A 13,657-nucleotide genomic window follows, 5' to 3' on the forward strand; every position below is an offset into this window, starting at 1 on the left:
AACATTCTCAATGGAACAAAGCATAACAACACCTACATTCCACGGAATTATTGAAGGGGAACAGATTAATATTATTTTATACTCAGGTAGCGAGGTTTCGCTGGTTGCCCAGGCTTATGTTGGAAGTTTACAAGGAAGAGGGAGATATTCAGTGTTACCAGTAACTGGAGTACATATTGCAGGTATTAACAGGTTGTAAAAGTAAGATGATTATGGAAGAAGTGTTGTTAACCTTTACCTTGGGTACTGTACTTGTGAAGCATAGTTTCTCCGTAGTGCCTGACATGAATCACTATTACTGTTATGGTTGGACTAGTGTAATAAACATAAGGCCGCAATTAATTTTCGAACTAAAATATTGTCATGTGAAACTTAAATGTACTAATGAACGTACGTTTCAAGCAAGGGGTAAATAAGAATGGCCAACTAGAGGTAGTACATTGCTGTGCTACCCAGGATGATCTCAAGGAAACTAGAAATGTTAAAAATGATCTAAAATAAGGAGTGCAGAAATGGTTAAATTGATCTAAAGGTTGAGACTACTTTAGTACAAATAGAGAGTAAAATCAACAAAGGTGATTACCTATCATCATAATTAAGTTGGTAACTAAATACACAAGGTGTCCCAGAAGTATTGCAACAAAATTCAAGGGGTTGTAGGGCGTGTATTGAGGAACAAATCGAGGACAGGAACTCGTGTCCAGAAATATCATCCAATGACGCTACAGAGCATTGAAGTGTAGTGTCACGGAGTAGTAAAGAGTAGAAACGTGGAATATTGTCAAAGTTTCGTTGCCTATGCCGAGAGTCAGAGGCAGTAGGTTGGCCAAGAAGTAAGAGGATTGCGCATACATCGGAATGTGCCGTCACGCAGGGGCAATGGCCTGGCTACACACAACAGGCGAGAGAGAATTGCTTAGCCCGCGGGTTTGTGTTAGACGGAGACTTTCGTAGAGTTATAGCGTCAGCTGTACTGCATTTCACAACTTCGCGTAAGTCAACCGTAACAACACGTAACTCTGTCGCAAGAACACCTAAGGGGCGAGTACGACAGATGAATCAGCAGTAGAAGTGGAACGATGCGGTCATTACAAACGAGCATGACGTCAGGACGTCGCTCGTGCTTCCTTTAAATACGCCAGCTTTGATAGCAACAAGGCACTCGCACTCGCAGTTAGACTTGTAGTTAGATGTGTACTGGGTCGCTGCTCTCTGCTCGGTGATCGACATGTTAATCTTTATTAAGGAGATGTTGCAGTAAGGGCGGCCCATACAGCAGCAGACGTGAGAGGACAGTACCAGCTCTGGTCCTCTCTGCTGCTGCTGTCAGTCATCAACCCAGGATTAGCAGACATCGCGGCAGACTCGCTCGCCGCCAATGCTGACCACATCAGCGAGCCGTCGTCGAGATCGTGCGAGGCCTAAGCCCTGTGCATCCTAGTCACAACCGGGTGAGCCGACGACGCTAGGGGACTGCATCCCGTTCCGCCCGCCCACCGCGGACGAGCCACCAGGAGGAGCAGGGAAGAAGACGGGGTGGGATAGAGTACACCCCGCACTACGAGAACGTCTCTCGTGCCGACAGCATCGGGACTCTTAACCCAGAGCCTCACACGCAGCAGCTTGCTGTCCGCAGCCGAGCCGAGCGCCGCCAGCCACGTGCGGCCGAAGTAAGGACATTCCTCTGCTACGTCACAGCACGCGGCACTGCGCTAGCAAGACTGGTGCGGCCCGGATCTGGTGTCATCGCTACAAGTCAGCAAGGACTCGGGGAAGGTCGTTGATATCACCAAGCCACATTGTACCCGGCAGGAATAAAGGTGTTATGAATTAATAATGTTTCCTTGGCGTTTCTGACGCTTCTACAGCCATTTCCTAGCATCCTGACAACTGGAGAGGTCACCGCTCTGCCATCCTGTCCACCGTAGGGGACTGGGACCACCGGGGCGCATCAGAAGTTACAGACATCGGTGCCTGCCACTAGACCATCCCTTCAGCAGAAAACGTGACTGTACACTGATGGACCATAGGTGTAACATCCTGCAACATTGTTTATTTAGTGATAGTGACTGACTTCCACCATAGACATTGGAGAAGAAATTGTTCAAATGGCTCTAAGGACTATGGGACTCAACTTCTTAGGTCATCAGTCCCCTAGACTTAGGACTACTTGAACCTAACTAACCTAAGGACATCACACACATCCATGCCCGAGGCAGGATTCGAACCTGCGACTATAGCAGCAGCGTGGTTCCGAACTGAAGCAACTAGAACCGCTCGGCCACAGCCGCCAGTACAGTGGAGAAGATGGAGCTAGCTGCCGCATAGAAATGCCTTGCCTCCAACAAACGTGAATCTCTATTGCCTCTGTGGATGACGGTATCAGACATGTCTTTCCACTGGCAGTTTATTTCTCTCCTGAAACTCTCCAAAATCTCCTGTGGTTTTCGGTATATAGGAGAAAAATAAACTGCATGTGGAAACCAGCATTCGAAACCTACATCTACCAAGGTAGCAGAGCATTGAATTCATAGGAGACAGGGCCTTTCTACACAGAAGCTAACTCCAACTTCTCAACTGGTGATCATGGCAATCAGTCATGATTCATGAATAACAAACAACATTGTGAGACATTCCACCTATGGTAGTTCACCGAACTAAGTTACAGTTGCTACTGAAGGGGTAGCCTAGCAGCTGGCACCAGTGCCTGCAACTGCAATGCTCTGTAGCTCCACTGGAAGATGTTTCTGGACTTCGGTTCCTATCCTCTATTTGTTCCTCAAGACACCCTCTAAACCCCTTTGAAGTTTGTCAAAACGTTTCTGGAACACCCTGTAGAGATATATTTACCTGGTTGCATTGAAGGTCATGAACTTAAGCTTAAGTTTAAAACAGGTAAGGCAGTATTCAAGAGATCCTTATTAACACCTTTAGCTTTAAAGCCTGTTGCAATTGTTGAAATTCAGAAAATAATAGAGCAAAGTATTACTGAACAATCACAGTGTGAACAGTAATCCACTGCTAGTCGTTAATAAACCTCAAAGTAGGTTCCGACTGGTTTGGGACAACACACTCAACCAAATTAGAGAGATGGAGAAGGATCGATCTATTTCCATGGAAGAAATAGTAGCTCAGCTTAATGGTGCTAGGCACATAAACAGCCTGGATTTGAGGGATGGCTACTGGCAGATAATTCTTTATCCAAAATCTCATAAGTATATGGCATTTTTATTTGAGTGATAATAATTTCAATTCTGAGTTCTACCATTCAGTTTGAACATATTGGTATCTGTCTTTATGTGTACTCTGAACCTACGTTTAGAAAGTGAACTATTGAATAATGTAATTTTCCATATAGATAATACCTCCTAAGGTACGGGCAGAGCATTCACCAGTGTTGCAGGAAGTATTTGACAAATTTAAACAAAAGGGCATCACTGTTACCTAAGCCTTCATTTGGTAAAATAAAATCAAGTTCCTGGAGGATATTACTGACGTTAGTGGTCAATGGTGCTGAGAACTTTTCAGACAACACTCATAAAACATGTAATGATTTCGAAGTATTACCTGCAAAGTAACCCCACTTGCTGTATTATGTGAGAGTTTGGATGGCTTTATTGAAAGTATTGCTCTGAGCGACATGCACAATGGATTAACTTAGCCCATAAGTAAGAGATTTTATTAAATGAAATACCACATATTATCACATGGTTTGTCTCTATGGACATTACAGGGAAAGAGCTCATAGGAGAGCCACACTTGACCTTGTTTGACTGCCCTGGCGACAAAAGACCAAAGTGGTGCCAATCAGGCGATGGTAGAAACTAAATTGAACTGTAGTGCTTTCAGCAACAAGGGGAGAATAATATAGTAGTATTAGTGCCTAGCTTTAAAGCAGGCGATAAACTAATGGTTCAAACCCATGACAAAGATCCAAATTATGTAAGGAAGTTCGGAAGCTTTTTCCTCCATTTCAAGGGCCTTGCGAGGTGTTAGAAATGCCCCATCTCAAAGATGTAGTGCTACAGGATATACCAGAAACATAATTAAAAGGTCTGTGTAATGTACTGCAGATACCTAAATATCATGATGTGCAATAATTAATGCTTGCCTTTAAGAAACAATAAGCTAATTGCCTAATAATATTACAGTAGTACTGCTATGAACAGCACAGTAAACCCTGCAAGTTCAGTTCAATTGATGCTAAAGATAACTAACAAGGAAAAAAGGAGAAGTGCTATAGTAGATTAAATGGAATAAAATGTGGTAAAGTAGACCATTACATAACAATTAAACACTCAAATAGAAATATGATGAGAGACAGAAAGTCTTAAGAAATATTTGAGATCAGGCATATGGAGCTAACAATAATTGCTAAATCTCATCGTTAACAAAAGATAGGTGATGTAGAACCAAATAAGTATGTATAAAATTAAGCGGTATAGGGAAGTGATTTAAAAGTATCCCATTAGCCCATAGGCAGCGTAGTATTACAGATCTCACAGTACATGAACACCGATGGTGTAACATGGTGTATAAACATACAATCAAAACGACAATTATTGCTCAAAGTAAAATTTTCAGAAATATTAATGCAAATGGACATACACATAGTATGACATAAGCTTTGGCAGTTACGAAACTTATTGAAAATGCTGTGTTATGATCATAGTATGGAAGAACATGTTGTTATGTAAATTATGTAAGGTAAACTCAACCCATTAATGACACAAAGATTCTTGGGCATCCAACGCGAGTTATTAATTTTAAACCTGGATTTGATCAGCTAGCAGCAGGAAGACATATTGCTTACAATATAAATCATAGTAAACACTAATATATTCCACTGAGCGATGTCAGAAAGTATAAATAGGGGCTATAGTTTTATATTCAAGGTGTCACATGAATTATACTAAAAATGCTATGATTGTTCTGTATTTAACATTCTACAATCAAGTCAAGGTAAGGTGTTCCAATGTTGTTCTGACAATGCAGCAGCAGGTATACTGGGCACTCCTGGAGTCCAACCATTGGCTAGCAGGTGGAAGACATGCAAGACATTGTCAACACTCATTATGATTATTAAAATGAAAGCAAATTATGAAACTGTAACCACTATTATGTCTAATGTCTAATGGTTAACATAAAAATTTATGTTCTACCACATATGGGTCTGCTGGTGACTTATTTCCCATGAGAATTCCAGAGGAGTTCTATAACATCTTGGATAGGAGAGATAAGAAATGAGGACATTTAATTGTGAGGGTTTATAGTTGCAAAAATATTCGTTAAGTAAATTTAATGTAAATTCACATAGTTTATATAAAGTTTTAAAGAAGTTAAATGGAAGTTTAATGACAATAAATGTCATCACACATTGCGCATCATAGGAAGTGAAAATATCTCTGGTAGCGAACAGTGAGAAGACTTCACTAATTATTTTGCAAATCACGATGTAATCATACACTGAACCTTAAAAAGCAGTTTTCTGAACTGAAGACGGTCATGTAGCTACCACTGATAGCAAAATGGGACAAAAGAACTATCTTACAGAAGTTCAGTGCATTTCAGTTATGGCAAGTGATCTGAACTGACTCATTAACGACAATTACCCCTCTGTAAGGAACTTATACGTCCAAACTATAACTGTTACATGTTTGCTGTTTCTTTCAGTCCCACTAAAACAAATATTGAACTGATATTTTAACAAGCATTATCCTGATTCTTAGTGAGTTATGTCCAATTATGATTCATATCTGAAGTGAACACAGGTAATTAACCTTCATTAACAAAGTTCAGATAATGATCAGGAAAGAGCTTTCTTTCTAAATGTATATGATATACAACATTGCTATCGGATGTTAATGAACTGTGTGAATATTGACTGATACTTTGTATGTTTCACAAAATTGCAAACTTTCTCCAATGAACAGAATTCAACATTCTACATCAAAAATCATCCAAGGGTCTCCTTGTCAGTGAAATAGGATCTGTTACTGAAAAATACCTTTTAATAGAAGAAGATTTTAATTTAATGAAGATTGGTGTGGGCTCAACTAGTTACTGGTTAGGCTACGATTGGCACTCGAGGCAAATAAAAGTCCTTATCGAATATGTAATTCATCACAGGCAGCCTGTAGTTGACATGAGGAGAGGCAGAACGGCACAGATCATCTGTAGATGGGCCTGTGATGATCACATCACCTGTATTGAGAGAGGGCCCATTGATGGTGTATTGACTGCACTCAACAATTTCAGCACCACATCCACATCCGACATCACCAGTAGCGTGGACAGATCCATCAACCTGGTACAGATAGACAACACCTGTACCACAAGTGGACCTGTCGACGATGTATTGATCGTGTCCAACAAAACAGTCATCGCAACCAGATTCTTCATCATGATCATCATCATCATCCTGGTATAGACTAACGACACCAGCATGTTTGCCGCAGTCTCTGCCACACTCGACACAACCTGGACCACCTCGGCATCATCGTCCTAAACCCAGCAGTATACTACCAGCCCACGCTGTTAATGATCACTAGGTAAGACATGCGCCCATATTGGGAGTATTCTGCCATTACCGGCACTTTTGGGGATCGCATCTCACACAGACAATTCTAATGCAAGCAACCAAATCCCTAATACTTTTCTTAATGTGTGCCTTCCTCTGTTGGAGAGTGAGCTTCCCAGAATCATCAGTATCTCACCTTTAAGTGCAGCACAGTTCTTTGCTGCCAACTCACGCAACCCCTGAAAGAAGGAAGTAATGGTGAGTGGAAAGGTCCATTGTCTACATTTGCTAGGATAATGGTGCAATGGATTAATTGCAGATTGTTTCAGAACTTTTACCAAGGGCGTCATACTGGATGATGATGATGATGATGATGATGATGACGATGATTGGTTTGTGGGGTGCTCATCTGCTCAGTCACCCATATACATTCCCAATAGGTACACAGTCCGATCTACCCACTTTCATGAATGAAGATGGAACGATGAAGACAACACAAACACTCAGTCCCCAGCGTCATACTGGGTCATGTCTCTTAAATGTACTCTATCTTGATATTTACTCGCATGCTAGTGCTGTCCATGCAGTTGCAATGACCACTGTGTCAGGATCGCTTAGTGGTCATGGTATCTGTCTAGTGACCAGGAACACGGTTGTGAATCACAGTCTGACACAAATATCAACTTTCCCTATTGATGTAAATCAATGCCCACTAGTAGCTAAATGTGACTAATGCCTCTGTGAACGAACAATTCAATTTTCACGAAAATTATGGAATATTTGGAAACGTGTCACGAAATTCATTTAGTTTACCATTGGTGCCTGAGATTACATCGTCATACCAAATTTTAAGTGGACCACTATCTCCGATCGCGGATTAGTTGCTCTGGAGTTGGCTAAGATATCAGTAGAATTCAAGAAACCTGTCTGTGTTGGTATGTGTTCACTGGACCTTTCCAAACTCCTTATTCACCACTTCCACTATGAGTTTGCAAAGTCAAATTGTGCCAATCCAAAGTTACTTTACACGTATACACACAGTTTCATCAGTTGGGTGAAAGGCTGCAATCCATATCCGGTAATAAGGTACCTTCCTGAAGCACTCGACATGTCCAGATATGCAGCTGATAATCCTTACAGCATTATACCTCAAAACAAAATCGTTATCAACCTGATGAATGAGGCGAATGGTTCACAGATTGTGGGGCTCAGATCGAAAATTTATGCATACTGTACACATCTAAAGACGGACTAAGGGTGTGCATGGTACGACCTCAAAAATTCTCTTGATTGAAAATTAAGAGAGATGTTTGCTCGAGGGTGCCAAGTAGTCTTTAGACTGGAAGGCCACGAAGTTCATACTGCACTGCAGCTGAAAGTTTAACTGTCGATGATATGTGCATGGAATAATAGTATGGATAATTTGTCACAAGCGTATGTATATTTATTGAGTGCTGAGTACTTGTCTGTATGATTATGGTTTTTTCTTCGCCTGCTGCTAGTCGTAATCTCACTTTTTCTCATATACTGAACATAAGTACAAAAATAATCAACATAACATCTCTCTGATGTATCTATATTTGTATATAAGTTTTCTGTTAAAGTAAAACATTTATACTGTAAAGTAAATTTGCAGAAATATGTTTTCCATAAAAGTTCTACAAAGTTTTCCAAAAAAGGTTGGTAGGACATGTTCTGAGGCATCAAGGGATCACCAGTTTAGTATTGGAGGGCAGCGTGGAGGGTAAAAATCGTAGAGGGAGACCAAGAGATGAATACACTAAGCAGATTCAGAAGGATGTAGGTTGCAGTAGGTACTGGGAGATGAAGAAGCTTCCACATGGAGAGCTGAATCAAACCAGTCTCAGGACTGAAGACAACAACAACATAAAAGTTCTTAACAGACCACAATTTTCTTACGTGACTGTTGTTATTTAGAAAGAGAAAGACCCCAATCCAGTGTCACGAAATCTCACACTCGGCGAAGTGACACGTCAGTAGAAGAAATGTCAGGTACAGTCATTCTGCCATACATCCCCAGGGTGACGGACAAAATCGGCAGCACATTGCACAAGAACGGCAAAAAGACGATTTAAAAATCAACCAAGATCTAAATTATGTGTCGGATCGGCAAAAGACAAAAAGGACCCACTTTCAAAGTCGGGAATACACAGCATACCCTGTACATGTGGATAGGTCGATGTGAGAATGACTGGACGCTCGGTCAGTCCCAGGATCACCAAACACACGGCATTGTAGGATGGTCCAGGTGGAGACATCGGCCGTGGCAGTGCTGTGCGAGACCGACCACAATAAAATTCGTCGACGCGGTAGTTCTTGCTGTGGAGAAATTATCACACTTGTTCAGAGACGCGATAGAAATTCACAAACTTGTCAACGCCTTCAGTAAGAAAGAACAAAGCCTCAGCCTGACCAGATCATGGATTCCCATGAAGCAGCGAACTACCGTTGCAGGTGGCAAGGGGAGAACCATAGACCTTAGATAACACAGACTATGCATGACATCATTATACTGACACCAACATCAAAGTCGCGTTACCCGAGGCAGGAAGCTAAGTTTCCGTCATTACACGCAATGTGAAGTGGAGCTGACAGTTACAGTGTTTCTCATTTATAACCGATATCAAGCACTGACTTTAACAATAAAACACCTTTTCGTATTTCTGTAACTGGTGCTATTACAGTCAACTTAATTTCCTCGACATTGCTAATATTAATGCGGCGGTTATCGTTTCTACGTGTGCCCAGGTGAAATGAATTGACAGCTCTTTTTACAAGTAACTTAAACACAGTCTTTCAGGTAATAAGTGTTTTTGTTGCAGCGTGAGTCTTTTAGTTCACCGCTTCCATAGTAACAGAAGGCAAAATATCAGTTTGGCAGGCAGCATTTGTTTTGTAACGATTCCTGAACAATAGGTGTGAAACGTTTTGTTATGCTTTTATACGAAATAAAATAAAATAAAACGCTAAGAACCATAAGGGCCTAAAGCACATCATCGTTGATTGTGATATTGCAACTTTTATTCATGCTTAAGACATCTGCCGACTTCTGGTGAGTCAGATTTATTTGTGTCGTAGGAACACATTGTATCTATGAACATTCACTAAAAGCTGTCTCACCAGTTTCTCTGATACTCACTTACATGTAGCTCCACAACAGTGTACTTTAGGGCCTTATGTTTCTCAGCGCCTGAAATCCGTTTATACCCACAATGTCCAATTTTTATACAATATTTGCGTTTATATTTTATAACTTTTCCTTCATCCAGTAAATATGCCGAAAGAACATATATCATAAAATATAAGAAAGCATTCGTTTCAGAGAAAACTCCTGTAATGACTTAAGACATTAACGTGCTCTCATCTGAAAATCTTAGCCTTTCAGCGAGTTTTACATTTTAGGACCAACATATATCCTCATTTTCAAATCATGGAAATATCTCTGCAAGGACTGTGGAACAGGCCACTTTCGTAACTGAGATTTTCTTCACTTTGCCTAATCTGTAGGTTGCAAAACAATACTTCTGAGTATATATGAAGGTGATTTGCGGCTGGTTCAAGTGAAAAGCACAAATTTTGATCTCTGACCAAATCCTATCACGAAGGAGATGTGGAACCAGTGAAGATTTACATTAACACAAGACAAGCAAATTGTAGACCTCAGTCTGCTGTAACTTCGTATTATTCGTGTCTACACCAGCTAAATTTAATCAAGGCATTAGAAAGAAAGTTGTTCCACTTCACACAGCCGTAATGACAGAAACTCAGCTTCCTGCCCGAGTCACGTGAGTTAACTGTTGGTTCCAAATCTCAGCACGGCTGAGATAGAAGCGTTCACACGTCCTACGCTGTTGACGGTCTATGGGAAGAACCACATCAGATAGACAAGGGAGCAATCAGAAGTTGGCGCGTCAGGTACATATAATGTCCTGCCGCGGGGTAGACACCAGTCCGCCACCAGCAACAAAGGGTGAGGCTTTGACAATCCCAGCAATTCGTGCTCGCGAAACGTCTGAAAAATCGTCAAACAAACGTTGACCGAAAAACCCGAGACAGAAGCAAACAATCGAAAAATAAATTGCTCCCTTCGTGATACAATTACACACAGGGAGTTTGGGAGAGATATTCCACACTGGAATGATCAGTACGAGTTGCCTCAGTTGGAATCGCTTCTGTCCTTTAAGTCTGACAGTGCCTACTTTATCAAGCTGCCGGCCCATCGATCGCAAGTGGTTACACTGAGCCGCTGATTTCAAGTGCTGACGTATCCTCTAGTTTTACCAGGTTGTTTATTATTAAGTACTATACGCGAAACGAAATTGCGCGCAAGGTGTGCCTCAGCAACACATGTACATAAGCTGAAAAATGTAAAAAGCCAGATTCTGTGTTTGCTGTTACCATTAGCGAATGTTACTGAGCTCTTGAAGAGGGTCTGAATGTTTTGCATATTGTGTATGTGGTGTTATATTCAAAGACTGAATTCTTCTTTGCGTGTGGGAGGTTCAAATGGCTCTGAGCACTATGGGACTTAACATCTGAGGTCATCAGTCCACTAGAACTGAGAACTACTTAAACCTAACTAACCTAATGACATCACACACATCCATGCCCGAGGCAGGGTTCGAATCTGCGACCGTGGCGGTCGCGCGGTTCCGCACTGAAGCGCCTAGTACTGCTCGACGACAACGGCCGGCAGTTCGGTTACCGCTTAGCTATTTGCCATGCAGTAGGAAGGGAACACTGCAAACATTTATGACTTGAGTATGGAAAACTTCAAAACTTCTTGTTTACATCTAGATATAGATTATTCGTATCCAATACATATTTCGTGAAACAAACAGTAATTAAACATTTCGACTTCTCAACGAATCGGCACTGTGGTTCACTAGTATTCCCATTGGTTCAGCCACCTCTGCACCTAAGAATCACTTTCTCTAGATGGTAATGCCCTATCTTATAATCAAAACTTGCATAACTAATTACCCGAAAAGTTCTCACAAAGTCAAGCGAATCTCCCTGAATACTCTTTATCTTACCACGCTGTGTTCCGATTTGGAGAAATTGCTCTACAATAAAATTAACACCACTCTGTCGCTCTCAACATTCAAAGAATGATATCTGATCGACTGCTTCTGGCTGGAAGCTCTATTTTTCTTTAACCTAAATTTTCGCAAATTAAAAGTTGGCTCCGATGTAGCATAACACATTACCAACTATAATAAACGACTGCTTGAAATTTCGTCTTCCTTTTCACATCAATAATTTTACAAATATTTACTTTCAGTTATTACAATGTGATTCAAGTTGTCGATTTTGACTTTCTTACGGGAAATTATACGTAACGTTGTTCAAATTTACTAACAGAATCACCTTTCATTCACGGTGAAATATTATAGATTTTGCGGGAGACAGCTACACTAAGCAAATCGGGAATGAAAACTCTGCACTATTTCATTACTTTTCAGACATGTTGTCAAGGAAAATCTGATTCCAGATTCACATTCAATAACTCAAATTTTGTCGTTTGGTACGTATGAGTGTAACATTCCATTCACTTTTATTTTGGTGGCAGTGTAATAATTTTTCACGTTTTTAGTGTTTTTACCCTCACAACACCCCACTTCAATCACCGTCCTAAAAGCATAATTTGCATGCATACAACTGGTACTCTGTGTGGGATTCCCTTTTATATACTGTATCAATGAACAGTACATAAAATTGGACTCCAACCTACATTAACGATACATGAAACGATGTAATAGTCATGACGTCATTTGGCTGTCTAAAAGCAGCGGCAAGAGCTACGTGGTTACAGCAATTCGAAACTGAGAAATGATGTGTGGCAGACATGTCACCTGTGCAGCTACCTGTGTGCTCGTGTGACAGATTCTATGTTGACAGTAGTGAGGAAAACCATACTTTCTTTTTCATACCTGGCCAGTAAACTGAGTGTTTGGATCCAATAACCCATCCGTTCCAGATTGGAAAAAATGTGTTACATGCTTTACAGTGATGAATAAAATTATAATATTGTTAATATTTGTAGTCAGTTCTCCTCAGTTGTCACTTCACTTTTGCTCTGTCGTGTGGATAAGGAAAATAATGTTGTAGAAGACGGAATTTCTCTTATCTGTATGATAATGCATAGTTAAAATTATAGTATTTGCGAATACAAATCAAGGAGTCACTGATGTGGTTGGAAACCTATAATATGTGGATAACATTTCGCTTATCAGCACAGACTACTACTAGCTGTAGCCAAAGGAATTCAGTCCTTTCTTATGCGGTCTTATGGGACCAATCGCGAGGGTCGTGGCAGCGAAATCTATCAGATTATGATGGTCCGACCTGTCATCGTTCGTATCGGTATTTTTCTAATCAGCGTGATTTCAGAACTAACACGTCTACCTACAGGCATTGGATTCCAGAAGACACCATGTGGTTCGTCGACAACAATGCTGGAAACCACATCACCACAGTAGTAGCTACGATCTTTGCAGTGACGAAATCACATCGTTAGAAAAAAAAAAAAAAAAAAAAAAAAAAAAAAAAAAAAAAAAAAAAAAAGATGATAAATATGAGGTCTCGACACGAGACACACACAGACATAAAGTAATAAGAGACAAGACAAACGTAGCAAACTGGTCCTGTATAGCTGAGAATAAATAGGCTCTGGCTGCAACAACGTCAAATAATGTTCACAATCACCAGCACTCACCCACAAAATAAAAAGCACAGTGTCGACCACCAGTTGCTTTCTTAAAATATGGTGCAGTTTTCATAACAGCATCCGGTCTTACGACAGCCTCTTCGGCAATTTTTTGATCACCAATTTTTAGAAAGTGATGAAGCTATGCAGAAAAGTAGTACATGTAAAAGGATAGTTGATTGATACTGTCACCCGATTCTAACTCTTAAGAATAAATATCTTCAGAGAAACAAAATTCGTGGAGCATTATTTGAACAACCTTCGTAAATTGGAGTATTTGTCCATGGCGATTTAACAGAAAATAACAGTAAAAATCTAGCCAAGGAGAACTCAGATGCCAAACTCAGCTTTACTGGACGCATCCTGCTAAATGTAAATAAAACACACACGAAAAGGTTCGCTTGCAA

Source organism: Schistocerca gregaria, chromosome X (genome assembly GCF_023897955.1).
Source record: "Schistocerca gregaria isolate iqSchGreg1 chromosome X, iqSchGreg1.2, whole genome shotgun sequence".
Taxonomy (NCBI): domain Eukaryota; kingdom Metazoa; phylum Arthropoda; class Insecta; order Orthoptera; family Acrididae; genus Schistocerca; species Schistocerca gregaria.